This window comes from Kogia breviceps, chromosome 2, assembly GCF_026419965.1.
Source record: "Kogia breviceps isolate mKogBre1 chromosome 2, mKogBre1 haplotype 1, whole genome shotgun sequence".
NCBI classification, from domain to species: domain Eukaryota; kingdom Metazoa; phylum Chordata; class Mammalia; order Artiodactyla; family Physeteridae; genus Kogia; species Kogia breviceps.
The window spans coordinates 23,302,782-23,315,331 of record NC_081311.1 but is presented as its reverse complement, the minus strand read 5'-3'; the positions used below and the strand labels follow the sequence as shown (position 1 = coordinate 23,315,331).

At 35.5% G+C, this 12,550-nt stretch overlaps 1 long non-coding RNA gene across 1 annotated transcript in view; it reads left to right on the top strand.

The window, feature by feature from the left end:
* Window positions 1-10,927, top strand: part of LOC136793682 (uncharacterized) — a 98,151-nt gene extending 87,224 nt beyond the window's left edge. The window contains exons 2-3 of the long non-coding RNA XR_010839294.1: window positions 7,191-7,255; window positions 10,909-10,927. This is a non-coding gene — a long non-coding RNA (uncharacterized lncRNA). The remainder of the gene's footprint in view (window positions 1-7,190; window positions 7,256-10,908) is intronic.
* Window positions 10,928-12,550: the final 1,623 nt, after the last annotated feature.

Here is a 12,550-nt window from a genome sequence, read left to right as displayed (position 1 = left end):
TTTGTATCCTGCAACTTTACTGAATTCATTGATTAGATACGACAGGTTTTTTTTGGTGGGAGACTTTGAGATATTTTTATATATAAAAATCATGTAATCTACAAATAGAGACATTTTCTCTTTTCTTTTTCAATTGTGATGCATTTTCTTTCTTTTTCCTGCTTAATTGCTCTAAGATTTCAAGTACTGTGTTGAATAAGCATGATGAGAGTGGGCACCTTTGTCTTGGCCCTGATCTTAGAGGAAAAGCATTATACCTTGGCACCATTGAGTATGATGTTAGCTGTGGGCTTGTCACATATTGCCTTTATAGTGTTGAGGTATGTTCCCTCTATACCTAAGTTGTTAAGCGTTTTATTATGAGTGGATGTTAAATTTTCTCAAATGATGTTTCTGCATGTATTGTTTTCTTTTATGCTATTAATATGATTGATTGATTGATTTGCATATGTTGAACCACCCTCAATTCCCAGGAGTTAATCTCACTTGGTCATGGTGAATAATATTTTTTATGTGATGCTGAATTCAGTTCACTAGTATTTTACTGAGAATTTTTGCATCTATATTCATCAGGGATATTGGCCTGTAGTCTGGGAGTGAGGGGTTGTTCGTTTTTTTTCTGGTAGTGTCCTTTTTTTGGCTGTGGTATCAGGGTAATACTGATCTTGTAAAATGAGTTTGGAAGTGTTCCCTCCTCTTCAAGTTTTTTAAAAGAGTTTGAGAAGATTGGCATTATTTCTTTAAATATTTGGCATGGTTCACCTGTGAAACCACCTAGTCATGGGCTTTTCTTTGTTGGCAACTTTTTGATAGTTGGTCTGTTCAGATTTTTTTATTTCTTCCTGATTCAGTCTTGTTACATTGTTTCCAATAATTTTTCCATTTCTTCTATGTTGTCCAGTTTGTTGGAATATAGTTATTCATAGTAGCCTCTTAAGTTCCTTTGTATTTCTGTGGTATCAGATGTAATGTCTCCTTTTCATTTATAGTTTTGTTGATTTGGGTCCTCTCTCTTTTTTTCTTGATTTGTCTAGGTAAAAATCTCTGAATTGTTTATCTTTTCAATGAACCAACTCTTAGTTTTGTTAATCTTTTAAAAATTGTTTTCCTATTCTCTATTTCTGCTCTGTTATTTATTATTCCTTTTATTTTGCTAATTTTGCACTCAGTTTTTTCTTTCTCTAGCTCTTTAAGGCATAGAGTTAGGTTGTTTGAGATGTTTCTTGGTAATGTAAGCATTTATTTCTATGAACATTCCTCTTAAAAATGCTTTTGCTGCATCCCATAAGTTTTGATATGTTGTGTTTCTATTTTCATTTGTCTCAAGATACAATTTTATTTCACCATTAATTTCTCTGATTAGTTGGTCATTGAGGAAAGTATTGTTTCATTTCCATGTATTCATAAATTTTTCTAATTTTCCTTCCGTTGTTGATTTCTACTTCCATACCATTGTGGTCAGAGAAGATACTTGGTAAGATTTCAGTCTTCTTGAATTTGCTAAGACTTGTTTTGTGGCTTAACATGTGGTGTATCCTTAAAAAATGTTCCATATGCACTAGAGAAGAATGTGTATTCTGCTGTCATTGAATAGAATATTCTGTATATGTGTCTTAGATTCATTTTGTCCATAGTGATTTTCAAATACGCTCTTTTCTTATTGATTTCTGTCTGTGTGATCTACCCATTACTGGGAGTGGGGTATTAAAATCTCCAGCTATTATTATATTTTTGTGTATTTATCCTTTTACCTCTGTTTTTGCTTTGTATATATTGTAGTGTTGTGATATTGGATGCATAAATATTTACAACTGTTTTATATTCTTGAAGGATTGACACCTTTTCACAATATATAATAAGCTGCTTTTTCTCTTTTCTACTATTTTTAGCTGAAAGTCTAATTTGTATGCTCTAAATATAGCTATCCCTGCTTTTTTGGATACCATTTGATTGAAATACCTTTTTCCCATTCGTTCATTCTATGTGTATCTTTAAAGTTAAAGTGAATCTTTGGGGGTCACATATTTTTGGATCTTGTTTGTCTGTTTGTTTCAATATATTCAGAGAGTCTACAGCTTTTGATTGGATAATTTAATTACATTAATTATTGACAGCTATGAACTTACTATTACCATTTTGTTTTATTTTCTGGATGTTTTTTAGATCCATTGTTTACTGTTTCATATACTACTACCTTTTTGTGTGTTTTGATGCCTTTTGGTACCAGAATGCTTCGATTTTATTATGTTCTTTTGTATAGTTACTACAGGTTTTCCCTTATGGTTACCATGAGGACTACATAAAATATCTTGAAATTATAACACCCCATTTTAAACTGATAATGTCTTCAACAGCATTCCTAAAGTTTACAATTTTACTTCTCCTTGCTCTCACATTTCAGGTTATTGATGTTTACTTATCATTTATATGATGTTACTAAGAACAAATTATTATTGTTATGGTAAATTTTATTACATTTGTTTCTTTAATTTGTAAACTAGAGTTGTGAATGAATTACATACCACCATTACCATATAATAGAATCAAAATTTGACTATATATCGATATTTACTTATCAGTGAGCTTTACACTACCTTTCTGTGTTTTTATCATGTTAATCAGCATCTTTTTATTTCCAATCAGAGAATTCCCTTCACTTCTTGTAAGGCTGTTTGCTTTTGTTTTTTGCGGACAGTATTCATCTCTTCTTCATTTCTGTAGAACAGTTTAGCTGAATATGGAATTCTTGGTTCACAATTTTATCTTTCAGTGTTTTAAATATATCATCCCATTCGTTCCAGCATGAAATGTTTCTGTTGAGAAATCTATTGATAGTCTCATGGCAGCTCCCTTCTATGCAATTTTTTTCTCTTGCTGCTTTCAAAATTCCTTCTTTGTCTTGTATATTTGACTATTTAATTATAAGCTCTTTCAGTGTAGCCCTATTTAGGTTCAACCTCTTGGGGTTCCTTTGGGCCTTGTGGATTTGGATGTGCATTTTTTCTCCCATATTTAGGAAGTTTTCAGCCACTATTACTTAAATATACATTTTCCCTTTTTCTTTCTCTTTTTCTGGAATTCTTGTCAGGTCCATATCTTTTCTTTGATTGTGTCCCATATATCCCATAGGTTTTCTTCACTCTTTCATTTTTGCTTCTTTTACTGGATACTTTCAAATGTCCTCCCTTCTGGTTCACTGATTCTTTCTTCCTCATGGTTGATTCTGCTTTTGAACGTCTCTATTGAATTCTCAAGTTAAGTGATCATATTTTTCAGCTCTAGGATTTCTATGTGGTTTTTGTTGTTTGATTTTTTCTTTGTTGAACTTCTTGTTTTGTCCATGCATTGTTTGTTTTCATAACTTCATTCAGGTATCTGTGTGTTCCTGTAGTTCACTAAGCTGCTTTAAGGAGAGAATTATTCTGAATCCTTTGTCTGACAGTTCATTGATCTCCACTTTTTAGAGTTGGTTATTAAAGTTTTATTAGGTTTTGTTTGTTTGTTTTTTGTTTTGGTGATGTCACATTTACCAGATTTTTTTGAGACCCTTAATTCCTTATATTGGTATCTGCACATTTAAGTAAGTAGTTTCCTCTTCCAGACGTATAGATTTGCTTCAGCAAAGGCAGTTCTTCACCAGTCAGCTCAGTTTGGTTTTCTCGACATGTCTGCTGATAATGCCTTAGGCAGTTAGCGCTTGCTATCAGGGTCTACTTTGGGGTGAAGCAACTACCCAAGCTCAGGAGTTGGAGGAGGCCCTTGGTTGAAAACAGTTGAACAAGACTGCAGCGTTGGTTTCCTGCTCTAGCGAGGGTTCCACAATCACCTGGATTGGATTGTTTAGTCAGGCTTATTAGAAAGTCAGGTTTATGTACTAAACTCAGCAGTAGGTGGGGTTACAAATTACTTTTTCTGCCCTGGCAGGGTAGCAGGAAGTGCCCTGGGGTCTGCATAGCTTGTTTCAAGGAACCCTGACTCCTTGGCCAGATAGAGCCAATGATTATGCTTTGCAGACAGGGAGAGTCATGGGCTATTCTCTCTGTTCATGTGCCACTGTAAGCAGGGTTGTTGGATGGGCTATGCATCTTCCTATGTGCTCTGGTTAGATTCCCTGGTTGGGCAGGCTAAAAGATGTATTCAGCAATGGGCAGGTTTGCAAATTAGTTTCCCTGTTCAGGGCCAGTAGAACTAGCTCCAAGGCCAGTAAGGTTCTTCATTTATGGTCTAAAGCCAACCCATGCCCTAAGTTCCTTGGTTAAACAGAGCCACTGGCTTTGCTCCACAGACTATCATCACTGCTGCCAGACTCTCTGTTCAAGTGTTTTCGGGCTACCCAGTTTTCCATGTATTTTGTCCAGGATTTTTTGGCCCAGCAGGGCTGGAAGCTTCACTCAGCAAAGGCTGGGGTTATAACTCAGCTTACCTGCCTGGGTGAGGGCAGACCAGGCTCCAGGACCAGCACATCTCTTTGTTTGAGGAGCCCAAGTAGGCAGAGTTGTACCCTGCTAAGTTCCTTGGTCTGACTATGCAACTGACCTTGTTCTGCAGATGAGCGAAGCTGCTGGCCAGGATTTATACTCGCTCATTGCAGGTAGGAACTGTCTGCTGAGATTTGAGTGCTGGTTGTTGCAGGTTCCTCTCCCTTTCTCAGTCATAAAGAGGTTCCTAGTAGTAAAGCCTCAGAGATTTCCCTGCAATTGCTGTGGGGTGAGACCAGAGAGGGGGCTCGCAAGAGGTGACGCACAATATTGGCAGAGGTGCTGTATGTCCACCCTGTGTTCTCTTTCCCACTGGAGGAATCGTAAGCTCAAGGGAGATCTATCAGCATGGTGTTGTGCCAGCCTTGGGGAGGAACAATGTGGTCAGCACGTAGCAGCTCCTCTTACCCTTCTGATGGAGCCTGTCCTGGTCTCTGTGTTGCCGGGGGGTTCTTTAGCCTTGCCTCCATATTCGAGGATTCTCTCAGTGGTGTCTTGTTCATGAATAGTTGTTAGCTGTTTCTTATTTATATATTTTTAAATTGAAGTATAGTTAATTTACAATGTGTTAATTTCTGCTGTACAGCAAAGTGATTCATATATATATATATATATATATATGAATCACAGGATGTTAAATATAGTTCCCTGTGGTATACAGTAGGACCTTGTTATTTATCCATTCTATATATAATATTTTGCATCTGCTAACCCCAAACTCCCAAACCATCACTCCCCCTCCCCCTCAGAAACCACGTCTGTTCTCTATGTCTGTGAGTTTATTTCTGTTTCACAGATAGCTTCATTTGTGTCATATTTTAGATTGCACATATAAGTAATAACATGGTATTTGCCTTTCTGTCTGACTTACTTCACTTAATATGATAATCTCTAGGTCCATCCATGTTGCTGAAAATGGCATTATTTCATTCTTTTTTATGGCTAACTAATATTCCATGATAGATATGTACCACAGCTTCTTTATCCATTCCTCTGTTGATGGACATTTAGGTTGTTTCCATGTCTTGGCTATTGTGAATAGTGCTGCTTTGAACATAGGAGTACATTTATCTTTTTGAGCTATAGTTTTTTCTGAATACATGCTCAGGAGTGGGATTTCTGGATCATATGGCAACACTATTTTTAGTTTTCTGAGGAATCTCCATACTGTTTTCCATAGTGGCTGCACCAAGTTACATTCCCACCAACAGTGCAGGAGGGTTCCCTCTTCTCCACACCTTTTACAGCATTTGTTATTTGTAGACCTTTTAATGATGGTCATTCTGACTGGCCTGTGGTGGTAACTTATTGTGGTTTTGATTTGCATTTCTCTAATAATTAGTGATGTTGAGAATATTTTCATGTGCCTGTTGGCCTTCTGTACGTCTTCTTTGCAGAAATGTCTATTAAGGTCTTCTGCCCATTTTTGGATTGGGTTGTTTTTTTGTCATTGAATTGTATGAGCTATTTGTATACTTTGGAAATTAAGCCCTTGTCGATCACATCATTTGCAAATATTTTCTCCCAGTCCGTAGGTTGTCTTTTTGTTTTGTTTATGGTTTCCTTTGCTATACAAAAGCTTGTAAGTTTGATTAGGTTCCATTTGTTTATTTTTGCTTTTATTTCTATTGCCTTGGGAGAGTGACCTAAGAAAATATTGATATGATTTATATCAGAGAATATTTTATCTATGTTCTCTTCTAGGAGTTTTATGGTGTCATGTCTGTTGTTTAAGACTTTAAGCCATTTTGAGTTTTTGTTATGGTATGAGGGAGTGTTCTAACTTCACTGATTTACATGTGGCTGTCTAACTTTCCCAACACCACTTGCTGAAGAGACTGTCTTTTCTCCATTCTATATTCTTCCCTCCTTTGTCAAAGATTAATTGATCATAGGTGTGTGGGTTTATTTCTGGGCTCTCTATTCTGTTCCATTGATCCGTATGTCTGTTTTTGTTCCAATACCATGCTGTTTTGATTACTAGCTTTGTAGTATTGTCTGAAGTCTGGGAGGGTTATGCCTCCTGCTTTGTTCTTTTTCCTCAGGATTGCTTTGGCAATTCTGGGTCTTTTATGTTTCCATATAAATTTTAGTATTATTTGTTTCACTCTGTGAAAAATGTCATGGGTAATTTGATAGGGATTGCATTAAATCTGTAGATGGCTTTGGGTAGTAACAATATTCATTCTTCCAATCTAAGAGCATGGGATATCTATCCTTGTCTTTGAATCAAGTTCAGTTTCATTAATTAATGTTTTATTGTTCTCAGCATATAAGTCTTTCATGTCCTTGGCCAGGTTTATTCCTAAGTATTTTATTTTTTGGATGTGAGTTTAAAAGGGGTTGTTAGTTGTTATTCTTGTAAAGCAGAGTAAAATCAGGTATGACTTATGCCATCATCTTGGTGATAGCACTCCTAGCTCATGGAGGATGTATAGAAATGCAGTAGGAATAGGAGTGAGCTTTGTAACAGAGATATATCTATGTCTATATATAAAGTTTGAGAAGTTCAAGGAGAATTCAAACATTGATATGTCCTGAAAAGTTGGAACAAGAAGGAAGGAGAGATCAGGACTAGTAATATTGCAGATTTGGGCAGAGATTAGATCATAAGGTGGAAAAAAAGCAAAGTATGAATAGTGTTCAAAGATGAAACCAAAGAGGATTTGGATGAAAAAATATGAGATTTGAAAGGAATATGTTGATTTTCAGGTTCAAAAAACTATCAGAATGGAGGTACTGGAGGACTGCTTTGGAGATTGGAGCTCAAGAGAAAGGTAAAAACCGATGACATCAATTCATTGCTATAGAGACTGTATTATAGAGATATGCATAGAATCATCCAGAAGAAGAGAAGAAAGGGAGGGATAGGCTGCAGGAGAGCACTGACATTTGAGAATACAACAAAGAGGAATGTTGAGAGATGAATGCTATGTATTCCAGAAAGTAAGATGATAGAGAAGATATTCATTTTCAAGAAAAAAATTATCATCAACAGTGTCAAATATCATTAGTTTGGGTAAGTAAGCATTCTCGATTTTTCATTGAATTGGGCAGCTCACAGGTCTTTGGTATTCTTAGAAGGCCATTCTTAATAGACTGATGAAGTAGGCCCATGCTCTGAGGTTTAAGAGTAAAACACTTAAAAGGTTAGTGCTTCTTTACTGAATGTAGTCATGAATGAAAAATTGGTGGCCAGAATGGAAAAAAGGAAAAGGTTGTGTTCTTTTAACATTATAGTGATTTTGATATGTTACATTTATTTAGGGAAAATAGAGTAAGTGTTCACATTTTAACGCAGAGGTAAACTAGTCACAACAGAGGGAGAAGTGAAAGGTATATGGGAGGAGGGGGAGAGATAAAAAGATGTCCAGGAAGTCTCAAGAGTAGTGGTGATAGAATTATTTGGCAAGGCTTTTATTTACATCTGTACTCATCTTTGTTTCCTTCTTCTTCTTCTTCCCTAACTCGGGGAAGAAGAAAAGAAAAAACAAACAAAACACAGATCCCAGAGTTTTTCATCCAAGCTCTCAGTTTTCTTTGTTAGGAGGGGACGATGTCATCTGCTGGGGCAAAAGAGGCTTGAGGGGAAAAAAAAAGGTTTAGATTAATTTTATCATCGAAAATGTATTATAGTGCAATGGTTCTGAGCATCTCAATAAGTGAAGATAAAGAGACTCTCGACACTGCTTATTTGTTGGGTAATACTGAGCAGTCTCTTCGGCAAAACAGGGATAATAATACTGTTAATAATACTGTTATATGATAGATGTGAGAATGTAATAATTGCTAACAGTCATTGAATTCACATTGTGTGCCCATATGTTAACATATAGAAAAATAAATGGAAGTACATTTTAACTTCCTAATTTGGTGGTAAGCACTCACAAAGGTAGGCATTGTAACTTATGTTTCTTTGTAGGCTTTACTGTGCTTAGCATGGGGAATTGTGCAGAATGAGAGATGTAAATATATTTGATTCACAAAAATTTTGAAAACGTACCTTTCAGTCAGTCTGATCTCTTTACCACTATGTTTTTGGGGAGAACAGTAACACCAAGGAATTTTGGTTAGAAGAGGCCAGTGACTAACAGCATATACTATGAAATAATGTAGAGTATGTCAAAAACAACTTGTCTGTTATATGTCCAAACAGTTCATAAGCTTAAGACACACCTATACTCTTTTCAAAGTTTAAAGGCATTTATTTCTTAATTTTCTACCCATTTGCATAAAGTAGATTGTTACTTTATTTGCCCCAAACTTAAGTTCCTCCATTTCTATCCTTCATGTTCTATTAGTTTTTTCCCGAATTTTACAGATTCCAATCCTATCCATTCTTTCATATATATATATATGAAAATGTATAGCTCTATCAAGTAAGTATATCTATCAGGTATACCTATAAAGTATATAAATATATATCCCAAGTATATCTAGCTCAAGTATGTATGTACATATATGTGCATCTATATTTGATATATATCAGCTGTAGATGGATATCCCATGTGTGTAGATATCTACCTACTTTCCTCTAGGTATGGAAATTAACTTATATTTCAATCACAATTATAAGAGTTTGAATTGTTTTTCCTTAGAATCTACTCAAACATATAAGTTTCTAAAAAAAATAAGTGGAAACTCATATCCAAATGATGTGTGATACAGTTGTATTGTCTCCGGGGATAATTAGAATAGGGTAAGGCTTTACACTTGATGAGAGATACTTTAGTTTCTCTTCTAATTTATACAAAATAAGATAACATAGATGGAAAAGGTCTACGAGAGCATTTTTCATAGGATACTTTATCAAATGAAACATTCATGGAATCTCTACAAAGGAACCAGAGAAATTCCACTTTCCTCTGTTATGAATGGGGGACCTAGCCTTTCTTTTTCTCCCTTACTCATATTTCCATGGGAAACTCCAGATCTGAATAACATACAGATCTTCCTTGAGTAACGTCCTGATACAAGCTTTTATAGTTTTCCCAGTATCTTCTGACTCTCTTCATTTAACACATGCTCACAAGACCCAATTGTCCAGTGATAGTCAATGTTACCTAAGCAAAACTTTGATGCATAGATTTAAGGGTATAGATGCATTTGGCACTGCTCTTTTCTCCCATCCTCCTACCTTAAACATATGTACGATAGCTAGCACTAGCATAGCTCTCTTACGACTATGAGGCAAAATAACATCTCCTCAAGCATAGCAGAGTGGAATAAGAGAAGATGTCTTGGGCTTTGACATTAATGACTAACATAGGAAAGTAAGTAAATAATTCTATTTTAACTGTGACAATCCAAGTTTTTATTGTTGTTGCTCTTGTTGTTTGGAGCCTAATATATTTCTGACAGTAACGTAAATTCTGATTTTTCCAAAGGGAAACTATACCTTGAGAGGATGTTCTTGAGTTATCAATGCCTCCAATACTAGCAAGTTTTGTGTAAGAAAAAAGTCATGTGTGATATAGATGCCTCCCTTTGTATAAGTGTGTTGAATATAAACAAACATGTTAAAGTTGAATGAGTTTATGAATATGATATATCAAGTTTCAGTTTTTTGAACTGAAACTTGATATATCATATTCATAAACTCATTCAACTTCAACATGTTTATATTCAACGCACTTATATATTCATTATAATATTTTTAAATACCTCCTATGATCCATTATTGCCCTCAAGGGAACACAGTGTAGTGGGGAAAAGTGAGGTATACAATGATATTACTAATAAAATATGTTTGCATATTAACTACAATAATTGGGGAAAAAACTTTATGCATGTGTGTATATATATATATAATAGTTATTACATCAGTGGTTTAATTGGTGAATTAGTATCACCAAGTCTTCTTCACTGTCTTTGCCCATACATGGGTATTCCTAATTATATCTGCATGGAATATATATTTATACACTCTGTAATACATTTTACTGGTCAGACTTTTTAAAAAAATCTATTACAGCTATATACAGCGGGAGTCAGGAAAAGTTTGTGCGTAACTTCTCTTAAAAAACATTTCTCACTTAAAAAGCATTCCTCAAGCACATTTTGATTAAGAAAACCTCCAGCACTTACTAAGCCAACTCTATTTCCATCCCACATTCATCCATGATTAATATATAACAAGTAAACCATTTTATTTGTTCAAGCACTAATTTTGATGTGGATGGCTCCCCACAATCTACGCACCTTTGCTAGTAGAGAGAGAGAGAGAGACTCCAAACAAAAATAATTTAGCAATAATGAAGATTAACCGTAAGTAATTGTCCTGAAACTGACTGAAGAAGAAAAATGATTCATTTTTTACTTATTTATCTTATACTGACTTCCTGTTCTAAATAATCATGCACGGGCATATTGTTATGAATATTCAAAAGGTTTTTTAATGGCTTAATAATTTTTCTTCCTTTCTTTCTAGGAACAGAAATAATAACACACACTGAAATAGAAGATCACACTTGTCAGAAGCAGATAAAGTAGAGAGATCATCAAATGATACATTATCTTCCATAGTCCCAACAAAGGCCGACCAGCCATCAAAGAAAAACACCACTCCCATCTGGATTTTAATGCAGAAATAACATAGAGCTGGCTTAGCCTGGACTCTTTTGCTTAAAGTTAAAATATCCAAAGTAAAAGTCTAACTTAGTATGTGGAACTAGATAATACATTAGCTCCAGATTTCCCTAGCATGATGTTTCTGCTCGCTGCTTTTCCTTCAGTACATAGAAATTGGGAGTTGGCAAAGTCAGCTGGAGGACAGAGGAAGAATCGGGTTTTCTTTTGTTTTTTTTTTTTTTTAATTTGCTTCACATCTAACAAGGTAATCCTTTTGTGGTTGACCCTCCCTTTTCCTCTCAGACTCACCCTGTGCCCTTCTTTGTCTGGCTTGTGCTCTGGGATACTGACCTCTATGGACTGTGTCACCTGGGCTTCTATTCTCTCTTTTGGCTGAGTTTGCCAGTGAGAGGAACTGTCAGGAACTAGAAGATTGGGATGTTTATTTCCTCTACTCCTTTACTGATTGGTAAATGCACTCAGTAATTACAGGTCCTATGGGATGATCTCTCTTTCATGGCTCAACACATTCTAAAGGTTCCAGTTGTACAACTCCTTCCTTTCCCTCCATCAGGACTAAGGGTGGTAATGGCTTGCCTTTGTTGCTGGTTCCTGGTCCCTGGGTGCATCACCTGTTTTGTTGCTGTTTAATTAACTTGACCCTTAAAATCTGTAAAAGTTACCCTAACTTTAGAAACCTTTAGAACAAGTATATCAGTCAGTAAGTATCCCAGAGGAAACAAATAGCAAACTCAAAGGGTTTACCCAAACAGCCCCAAGAAAATATTAAAGCCTCCTGATGCTTGTTTATTTTTAAGGTACCGTGTACAGTTTCCCAAGAAAGGAAGAACACAGAGATTTTGACACTAAACTACTACTCTTCCCTCTGCAACCTCAGGAGGCAAAAATACAATTTACAGGCAAGTGGATCGCAACGTTTTTTTTTCATCTTATGACACACACCACATAATTTTCACGTTTGATTCGGAACTATGCACAAGGTAAGGCTAATATTTGTATGAGGTAAGAATCTATCCTGTCCTGCTTAAGAAAGCATATCATAAAGCTTGCATGTGAGAATAAGGTTGTTGTAAGTAAACCTTGAAACTGTGCAATTTTTTAAAGAAAATTATTTTCAAGTTTTATTAGTAGTGACCTACTAATAACTTGCAGCACACCAGATTCTCTTGTGGGTCATCTATGCAGCAGCCAACAACAGCTTTTAGTGAGACCCAGATGGCAAGATACTTTTCTTTCAGAATCTTCTATCAGGAGGTAAGTGACAAATTGTCCTGTTTGTTCCATTAAACTAGAGGAGTCCAGCTATTTATAAGTCAAAGTAATATGAATTGAGAAACACTGACACAAAACCAACCAAATGTTTTAAAACTCTTTGAACTATGTTGAGATGATTTCGTTAAACTTCAGACACTATGCATGTTATTAGATATTTAAGATTTTTAAAGGTGTTTAAAAGTGAGAAAAGATATATCTTTTTGACT